General features: G+C 37.1%; 1 protein-coding gene across 1 annotated transcript in view; it reads right to left on the reverse strand.

The window, feature by feature from the left end:
* Nucleotides 1-10,731, reverse strand: part of EFCAB2 (EF-hand calcium binding domain 2) — a 125,624-nt gene that overhangs the window by 114,120 nt on the left and 773 nt on the right. The window lies entirely within an intron of this gene.

Consider the following 10,731-nt stretch of genomic DNA (forward strand, 5'->3'; position numbering starts at 1 on the left):
CCTAAAGTTACGCAGTTCTTAAGTGGCTGAGATAGAATTCTAACACATTAGGATTTACTATCTATTTCATGTTCTTAACCACCAAACAACATAATACACTAAATAAAGCCTAGGATAAGAAAACAAAGCTAGCACTTTCATTATGGAAACAACAAATTGTTCACTATGATGAAATGTAGAGCATATGGAGAGTGATACTAAACATGCGATAAGGAAAGGAAAAAAAAACCTGTAGAAATAAAACTCTAGTCTGGTTTAACAGTTCAGACTATCCTAAGGGTAATGGGAAGGCATTAAAGGATTTTAGATAGCGAATGCCTAACCAGATATTCAGTATGGTAAATGCAAGTAAGTAAACCTGTTAAGAGGCTTTTGCAATAGTCCAATAGATACAGATAATGTATGTGTGTCAGGAAATACAGGGAGTTTGTGTTTTATGGCTTGTATTTTCTCTGCCATATCATAAGTGAAGAAATTTGCAAAGTGAATGGAGAAACATGATGGAATTAGAGGTACAAGGAGATTATGAATTTGTGCAGGTGATCCAAACTCTTTTTGAGTCATGACAGACAAAGAAAGACTAAGATACTGCTCTAGATTAAAGAAGACTACAGAGACATGACTACTAAATTCAATATGTGATGTAGGACTGAAATCTGTGCCAGAGGCAGAAGTGCTATAAGAGACATTATAGACAACTGTACAACTGACAGAACTGGAATATGAACTGTAGAATTAAATAAAAATATATTGTCCATGTTAAAGTTAATAAAGATTTTACAAAAGAGATTATTTTTGTTCTTAGGAAATACACAACAAAGTATTAAGGGATAAAGTGGGATGGTTGTATGTAACATGCTTTCAAACAGTTCAAAGGAAAATATATACATAAAAATATATACACAAAAAGAAAGAATTATGAATAGCAAACGTGTTGGCCGGGTGCAGTGGCTCTTGCCTGTAAGCCTAGCAGTTTGGAAGGCTGACGCAGGAGGATGGCTTGAGCCCAGGAGTTAAAGACCAGCCACCTGGGCAACGTAGCAAGACTTCATTAAAAAAAAAAAAAAAGGCAAATGTGGCAAAATGTTAAAATTAAAGATTTGGATAAAGGGAATGTGGGAAATTCTCTGTATGTACTATTCTTGCAATTTTTCTGTAAATTTGAAATTCACAAAATTATTTTAAGATACTCAATGTTGAATAAGGTTATACTTCAAGGATGAAATATCAAAATTCAAGATTGCAGAGGTGGCACAATCCTAGATAATGGCAATATTCACAATTTGGTCATAAAAGCGAGTGGCTGAAAGGTAATAAAGTCACTGACATTTGAGGTCACACTTTAGTTTTCCTCTCCCTTCATCATAACAGCATAATTTCATATCCAATGTCATTTTATTTGATTTCACCTGAAGACTTTTAATCTCTAAATTTCTTTTCACTTTTCTTTGAGGCGTTTAGTGTTTAAAACTATTTTATAATTTAGCTATCAATGCAAATCAACCAGTCAATGAAAGAGGTACAAAACTCCTCCCCCTCATTACTAATGAAGATCTTAAATGAGAATTTCAAATTTCCATTGCTCTGACATCTATTAGACATACTACCATCTTTCAGATTTTTTTTTTTTTAAATCTTGGGTCCTACTTAGAATATTTCATCTGGCTGGGCACGGTGGTTCAGCCTGTAATCCCGTGCTTTGGGAGGCTGAAGTCAGAGGATTGCCTGATCCTGGGGATTCGAGATCAGCCTGGGCAACTTGGCGAGACCTCGCCTCCACAATAATCAAAAAATAATCCGGGCATGGTAGCACATGCCTGTAGTTCCAGGTACTTGGAAGGCAGGGGTGGAAGGATCGTCTGAGCCCAGCAGGTGGAGGCTGTGGTGGCTCAAAAAAAAAAAAAATCTATGTGATAATATTTAGTTTCATACAAATTTTATCATTTCAGCTACTACATCTAAGATGGCACATCATCTCCACCGTCAGTTGTGTCCCTAAGTCCAGAGTCCCTCTGATTTAAAATATTCAGTCTTCTGCATAGATGTAAGAGCGGTCATCTGGTTACTCAAGGTGGTGGGAGATCTAAACACTTGCCTTAACAACCAAACCTCCTACGCTTAGCCTCACCTTACATGCATGCCTTCAGAGGTGGCTGCTGTCCCTAATCCTAAGTCTTTCAAGAAGCTCAAATTTGTTTATTTCTTTTTAGCTCCTTCCTCTACAGGCTTACATTTATTTTCTTTGATTATGCTATCTTACTTGCCTATCATCCATTCATTTAATAATGTATTACATCCTCACTTTATGTCTTTTTATAAACCAACATTATCTCCTCTCCTATTCTCTTTGTCCCTGCAGGTCTATGCCTTTTTTATTCCTTTATTGTCATTTTAGTGGGGTTTCGGGAAGGGTAGAAATACACGTGTGCCCAATCACCATGTCGAAGTGAGTGCCATTCCAGTTTCTAAAATGATGAGGTAAGGTGAAATACGTGATTCCCAATCTGAGTGCCTCTTCAAATATAATGGTAACTCTGGACTATTTTCAGTATTTTCAGAAGATTAACAGGCAAATACATTTACCTATAATAAGGCCATGCAGGGTAACGTTAAATTTCTTCACTCAAAGTGTTACTCTTGGTTCACTCATTCTTCCAACAAATACAGATTTCCTAAAGTCCAGGGATTTAGCAATAAATAAAACGAAATCCCTCATCTCATGGTGTTTCCAGTAAAACAGGATAGACAGACAACAAGCAAATATGTATTTTATACTGATCATAAGCTCTAATTGACAATTATCTGTGTCTTTGACTTTATTTAAAAAATTGGAAAGGAATAATATAATTAGCACAAAGGATCACAAGGTATTATAGAACTTGGAAATTAGATTATTTTCTTTAACTAGTGAGGGCCATCAGAGATGAAATGAAATGAAATTATTTTTCCAAAGAAGGTAGAGGATGGGGATCAAAGCTGGGTGAAAAATTCTCGTGTAAGAACACTCATTGCAGCATTATTTATAGCAGAAAATTTGGAAAAAACTCAGTATCTAACAGCCAAGGAAAGTTTAAATAAATTATAGTCCATACGTACAACGAATGCAGCTATTATATATGATATTTTAAAGAAATACTTACGGCATGAAAAATGTTTATCACAATTAGTGGAAAAAGCTGGACATAAAACTATATTCAATATAATCTCAAGTCTGTAAAATAAAATACAAGTCTGTCTAGAAAAAATCTGAAAGGAAATGCACTAAAATGGCAAAATTCACTTTAAATTCTAGATCTAGATGCTTTATAACAGCACTTTCCTCGTTAGAAATGCAAATTCTCAAATGCCCCACTCCAGGTTTACTGGGGGTGGTCCCCAATAATTTATGTTTTAACAGCGTCTCCAGATTTTTTTTTTTTAAGAGACAGGGTCTTGGTCTGTCATCCAGACTGGAGTGCTGTGGCACAATCATAGTTCATTGCAGCCTGGAATTCCTGGGCTCAAGTGATCCTTCCACCTCAGTCTCCTGAGTAGCTAGAACTACAGGCACAAACCACTGTGTTCAGCTTCCAGGTAACTCTGATGCACACTAAACTTTGAAAGCTACTGCTCATAATGAGATCATGAGTGGATTTTATTTTATTCTTTATGTAAATTTCCACTTCTCTATATGAGGCATGGAGAATTAGAGCACTAGCTTTGAAGTCAGCATACTTGAATGTGAATCCAAGCTTCACAAACATGTTGTAGCTATGTGACCTTGGTCAAATTGCTTACTTATCATTTGAAAAATTTCGGGTCATCATGTTTTCAAATATTTCTTCTACTCCATTCTTTCTTTTCCTTTTGGTATTCCAATTACATGTTATTTCACACCTTTTGAAATTGTCCCATGGTTCTTGGACGCTGTTCTTTTTCATTCTTTTTCCTCTTTGCATTTCAGTTTGGAAAGCTTCTACTGACATATTTTCAAGTTCAACGACTGTTTTCTCAGCCATGTTTAGCCTATTGATAGGCCCATCAAAGACATTCTTCCCATTACAGCGTTTTTGATTTTGAGTTTCTTAGAGTTCAATTCTTATAGTTTCCATATGTCTGCTTATATTAGTAGTGCCCATCTGTTCTTGCATGCTGTCTAGTTTTTCCATTAAAGCCTTTAAGATATTAATCATAGTTCTTTAAATTTCCTGATAAATACAAAATATGTACACTACATCTGAGTCTGCTTCTGATGCTTGCTGTCTCTTCAGACTGTGTTTTTCTTGCCTACTACCATGTTTTGTAATTTTTTTTTTTTTTGGAAGCCAGAAATGACACATCATGTAAAAATAGGAACTGAGGTAAACATCATTAGTGTGAAGCTTTATGTCAGTCTGGCTGGGAGTAGGGCTGTGTCTAATGTTCGCTGTGGCTGTAGATGCCAGATTCCTCTAGTGTCCTTGTTTTTATCTATTATCTTTGGGCTTCCCTAAGAACTTGTCTTAAATAGGCTCCATCTAAGTCTTTCAGCTGTAATCCACTGTTATTGTACTGTATTGTATCCCCATTGAAGTGGTGGTAAGGTATGGGTAAGCAGAAGCATTCTATAATCTTATGAGTAAACCCATCTTTTTTTTTTTTTTTAATTGGAGTCTCACTCTGTTGCCCAGACTGGAGTGCAGTAGCACACTCCTGGTCACCGCAGCCTTGACCTGCTGGGCTCGGCGATCCTTCCGCCTCAGCCTTCCAAGTAGCTGGAACTACAGGCGAGCGCTACTGCACCCAGCTAATTTTTTATTTATCGTGGCAAGACGAAGTCTCACCAAGTTGCCCAGGCTGGTCTTGAACCTGCGGACTCAGGCAGTCCACTTGCCTCGGCCTCCCTGGGCTGTGACCTTCACAAGTTTTTTCACTTCTTCCGGCCCTCTTAGATAAGACAGGGAAACTAGAGGGCACTGAAGTGACTTTTGTAGTGGAAAATGTTCCAGCATATTTCTAAACAGTTGCCTTCCTCCTCACGGGTTAAGCTATAAGGGGATCCTGCTGGGCTTTTCACCATAATAACCTGGTGGGGTTCCTAGAAGTAAAATCCAACAAAGTGTGAGGGACCTCCTAAGATCACAGACCCCTGGGGTTTCTCACTCTTACAATAGTTCACACTCAAACTCCAGGAATTTACCAGAATTCACAAGTGTCTCTTACACTTTATGGCTCTGGTAGCAATAGGGGTGCTGTCTTCCAAGCTCTTACCTGTTGAAGCTGAAACTGGAAGTCTGCTCTACCTATCTAAGCCTCCATTTTCTCATTTGTAGAAAGCAGATAATAGAGCAGCTACATCGGTTTACTGTAAGGATTAAGTGACATAATACATGTAGAAAAATTAGGCCAGTGCCTACTTCAGAGTACATGCTCTATAAATGTTAACTGTTAGGGTTTTCTTCCCAATATTTTTAAGTACATTCTTCATGAAATTCTCTCCTACCTTTGGCTTTCATACTAGTTTCTCATTTTCCCATGATTTTGTAATTGTGCTTTTAACTTTATTCACAGGCTCTTTTTCTCTGCTCAGTTACTGATTTTTACCCAAAGTTCTGATCCTAATCCCTTCTCCTTTCAGTCAACATTTTTTTCACTCTACCCATTTTCTTTGGACATTCTCAAGCACTCCCATGACTACTGCCACTGATAGAAGGATACATTCAAACAGTCCAGCACAGATTTTTCTTTCTCATTTTTCATTTAACAGATATTTAGGAACCAAGCACATATTGCTACCTATTTTATATCTCAATCAGGATGTCCCACAGGTACCTAAACTCAACATGTACAAGACTAGAACAATTCTTTACATAACTCTATCATTCCTTTCTATTATTTTTCAGTTACTCAAGCAAGAAACCTGAGAACCATTCTTGTCTCTGATCTGACTCAACATTCACATCCAACCTATTATAAAATCTGTCAATTATCTTTGGCTTCTTTTTTCATTCTTGACTTCCATTACTTTGGTTCAGGTTCTTATCTTTCTGGACTACAGTAGGGACTCTAATTGTGTCCCACTCTAATTCATTCAACACACTTGATCCAGTAACTTTTCTAAACAAAAAAATGTCCTTCCTTTTTAAAATTTTATTTAATTATTGTTTTACATATACAGAGATGGGATCTCACTATGTTACCTAGGCTGGTCTTGAACTTCTGGCCTCAAGTGATCCTCCCGTCTCTGCCTCCCAAATGCTGAAATTACAGGCTACAGGTGTAAGTCACCACACCCAGCCAAAATTTCCTACCTTTTAAGACTGAATAATTGTCCACTATATGAATGTAACACATTTTGTGTATCTATGCATTCACTGACAGACCCTTAGGCTGCTTCTACCTTTTGGCTACTGTGAACGATGCTGCAATGAACACAGGGGTGTGTTAATATCTCTTTGAGAATCTGCTTTCAATTCTTTTGGATATATACCCAGAAGTAATGCTATTTTTAATTTTACTGCCATATTATTTTCCATAGGAACTGTACCATTTTACATTCCCACCAACAGTGCACAAGGGTTCCAATTTCTCCATATCCTCACCAATACTTACTTTGCTTTTTGGATAGTAGTCATCCTAATGAATGTGAGGTAGTATCTCACCATCCATTTGATTTTCAAAATTATAAATATTCTTGAAAAATTATTGAAAGTTTTATAAATCAGTACAAAGATAAATTTCAGTTGTTTTTCTCCAATGTTTATTAATTCTAAATTAGAGGTAGTAAATTAAGTTTCAATGAATCAGTTTTCTTCTTCGGATAGTCTCTACCTGGATGTTTACAATGGTCTAAAACAGAAAGAAAACTTAGCGGATAGCAAACACTCTCTCTCTCTGCTGCTCTGCCCATTGTGCTCTTCACAATGTATCTTCCCCATAATAAATCTACCTTTCTTAACTCATAAAAAATAAAACAAAATAGAAAGAAAATGTATTAAATGGCCCCAGAAATATGCATGAATGCAGCATGTATGGTAAACAATTGGTAAAACTTAGATTTAGGTTTACGTAAGCCTTAGATTTCCTGCCAAGCATATACTAAGTCCCAAGAATGTACCAAGCACTTTCCTTCCTATTTATTCAGCTTTCCTTTAATGCCAGTCATTATACTAGGTGCTAGGATATAAACATAAATAAGAAGACACTGTCCTCATTACAAGAACATTATGAAACATTAATAGCTAGCCCCATTTACACTTGAGGAACCTGAGACTCCTTACATTTAGAATCTTGGCATCTGGAAGGTAAAATTTAAATTCAGGTCTTACCTGGGAGTTCACCTTTTGTACTATCCCACATACTATGTACTGTCAACAGTTACTATTTAAGGGAACCTTTTGAAAAGTAATAAGCAATTGAAATTTCTGTTTTTTACTCTAAATTTCCAAATGTTGGATTTTCAGAGAACAAGCACAATGTAGGAAATCAAAAATCAAAAAACAATAACAAAACCTGTAAAACCTCTTCCTCCAGGAGTTGATAACTAAATCGAAGATACTTTTTACCAAGCGATGTTATCAAAGCATGCAAAGTAACAAAGAAGACATATTTTAATACAAACAAAAATAGTAAATCCCAGAGTAAGCTTTGAATATTTGCAGCTTATTAGAAAACTGCCATACGTCCAAAGCTCACTGGCTTGACAAAATTTAGAATTTTATACCTAAATAGTTTGTTTCCTAGACCTGTATCTAATTACAAACAGAAGAACCTTCTAGACCTATATAAACTTCTCTAGGAGACAGAAACAATAAGATTTAAGGATTCAAAGAATCAAAAATTGCATTGATCTTCCATTTAAACAAACAAAACAAAACAGAAGGGAAAGAAAGAAAAAATGTTCTGGTTGAGGAAACTTTGAAGAAACCACAAAACTTCAAAAAGAATTTTTCCTATCCAACTCTTCTTTCAGTACAAATAAAAAAGTGACCTTTAAAAATAACTTGGTTCTGAAATTTAAACTATGTTCTTGTTTATTGAATAATTATATTTTTAATCTAGAAAACATAAATTATGTGAAAGCACAAAAATGGTACAAATAAGTATAACAACTTCAATGTACATAATCTTATAGATGTTTCATAAATAGAGCATAATAACCAATAGTCTCAATACTTGTATCAAAGTTAATCCCTAAATGTTGAAGAGGAACTAAATATGATGGCTACCCAGAAACTTATTACTTCTTTATAACTTTAAAAAAGCTCAATATTAAAGATGAACTATTCAAACTATATGTGTATTTCTATAAAGAGATGTTTTTGTCACTGTCGTTTTATAAAGACATACCAGTGAATACCCTGGTGTTGTGAAAAAATGTTTTGCTGAGTCAGATGAAATAGAAACATATAGCTTACCTGCAAGGCAGAAGAAGACCTAACACTAGGCTTATGTAATTTTAGGTATAGACCAGATGTTCGGTTAAACGTAAGTTATCTTCCGATTCATTCAAATGTTTTGCATCCAACAAGCATTATATTAAGTACCTACCATGTGCTAAGCACTCTGCAAGACAGTGTAACAGATCAGAAATGGTCCCTGTCCTTTTAGAACTTACCAGGTAATGGATATATCCTTCAAAAACTATTCTTTCTTTTGGGCGATTCTATGTTCATCAAGCAACTTCTGAAATACAAATTCAAACTCTCCCCAAATTTAATACCCATAAGACAGTTTATTTTATTGCCAAAGTCAACTTTCTGGTCAATGTATCAACATATTCATATTTTAAAAAGAAATTATACAAGTTTGCACATCAGTCTTTCACGACTGTAGTTAGCTTGAGCGAATCCCCAAAACCTGATAAATTCAAATTGTTTAGATGTAATTTCTGAATCTTCAGAGCTGAGAATCAAATACAGGAATGGAATGTATCCATATAAAGAGCTTATCATTCAAATGAGTCTCTAGTTTACCCTCTAATAAAATACCTTTATTTCATCATGCCCTTCAAACTGCAATTACCATTAATTCATAAAACTGCTAAGAATAAATGAGACATGCTATATTAACGGTGCTTCTCAAACTTTATTTTTTAATTTTTTATTTTTTTTTTCCGAGTTGGAGTCTCACTCTGTCGCCTAGACTGGAGTGCAGTTGGCGGTTCCGGGCCACCGCAGCCTCGACCTGCTGGGCTCCGGCGATCCTTCCGCCTCAGCCTTCCAAGTAGCCGGAACTACAGGCGCGCGCTACCACGCCTGGCTGATTTTTGATGTATTGTAGAGATGAAGTCTCGCCAAGTGGCCCAGGCGGGTCTCGAACCCGCGGGGCTCAGGCAATCTACTCACCTCAGCCTCCCAAAGCGCGGGATTACAGGCTGAGCCACCGAGCCCGGCTCAAACTTTAATATACCTATGGATAACCCACAGATATGTGAGAATGAAGTCTCTGATCCAGTAGGTTCCGGGCAGTTAAGGTCTAAGACTCTTCTGGTAAGCACCCAGTGATGTCAAGCTGCTGTCCACAGACTGCAATGGTATCTGACACACCTAGTACTCTGTCTGGCACAGACTACTCAGCCCAGTTAACTAGTCCCTCGCACCTGTGTCTTGTCTCCCTTACTGATCTCACCTTTCCTGAGAGCAAAGACAAATGTCTTTTTACCTTCCCAAGTTCTAAGCAGAATGCCATCCACATGACAGGCATTAAATATATGCCGACTAAATGAACAGCATCCGGCTTTTAATAGTCATTAATTCTATGGTTATATACAGAACGGTTTCTTCCTCTGAACTAGTTTATTTTAAATAGAAAAATACTGTTCAAAACCTGAAAAATCAAAAAAGCTCTCCATGTTTTTAAATAAAAATATTGCATTTGCACCATACACCTTTCTTTCCCCATGCTGACCTAGTAAGGTCTTTAAAAGAAAAAAATATCCATAATTAACTTCTTCGTCTCTTAATGATCAAGAACTCACAATAAGAATCAATGAATATTCAATAAATAAATAACAACATATCAGTACATAAAAATACATCATTCATTTTTCCGGGGCCGTTTTAAAATTAATCTTTTCTTTGTGTATACCTTCTGCTTTCAAAATAATAGCATAGAATTATGCCATCTTAGTAAAGGTCTATAACACAATCCTGGCTTCTCAGCTTAATCGTACTAGACAAAAACCATGAGTATCCTTGTTATGCAAAAATAGATCGTTTCTCCGCTGATTGTTAGCATCTCAAAGGGCTGCTGGTCTCTTCCCTTGTGAATACTAGTTGTCGACCTCACTACCCTCTGTTCCCTGCCGAGAAAAATGGCATGCTGACAGGGTGGTGTTTTGAGCACTCCGGAAAGAAAACAAAAGAGGACTATCATTTCTACTTCTTAGATGTCTACCTTTACTGTTTCATGTCTTTGCGGCGACTCTGCCAATTACCAAACACAATTTTTTTTTTGGTAAGTAACTAAGCGGCTGGTAACCAAGCATCGACACCGCTGAACAAAGTAAAGGTCCCACCAACAAACGCGATAACCCGCTTTCCGCCCCTCCCCATAAGGGAGCACGCGAATCCCTCGGACCCGCCTCGTCCCCCCGGGGACCGCAGGGGAGGCCGGGCCGGCGCACGGCGGATCCACGCGTCCTCGCTCGGCTTTGCTTTTTCGCCTTTATTAAAATGGTTGTCTGGGCGTGTGGAGTTCTCCTGGTTCTCTTTTTTTGAAGACACCAGACAGGTTGCGCAACGCGGACGGGCCGCGGGCCAGACGCCTGCC

Source organism: Carlito syrichta, unplaced genomic scaffold (genome assembly GCF_000164805.1).
Source record: "Carlito syrichta isolate Samal-C Ts95f unplaced genomic scaffold, Tarsius_syrichta-2.0.1 Scaffold308800, whole genome shotgun sequence".
Taxonomy (NCBI): Eukaryota; Metazoa; Chordata; class Mammalia; order Primates; family Tarsiidae; genus Carlito; species Carlito syrichta.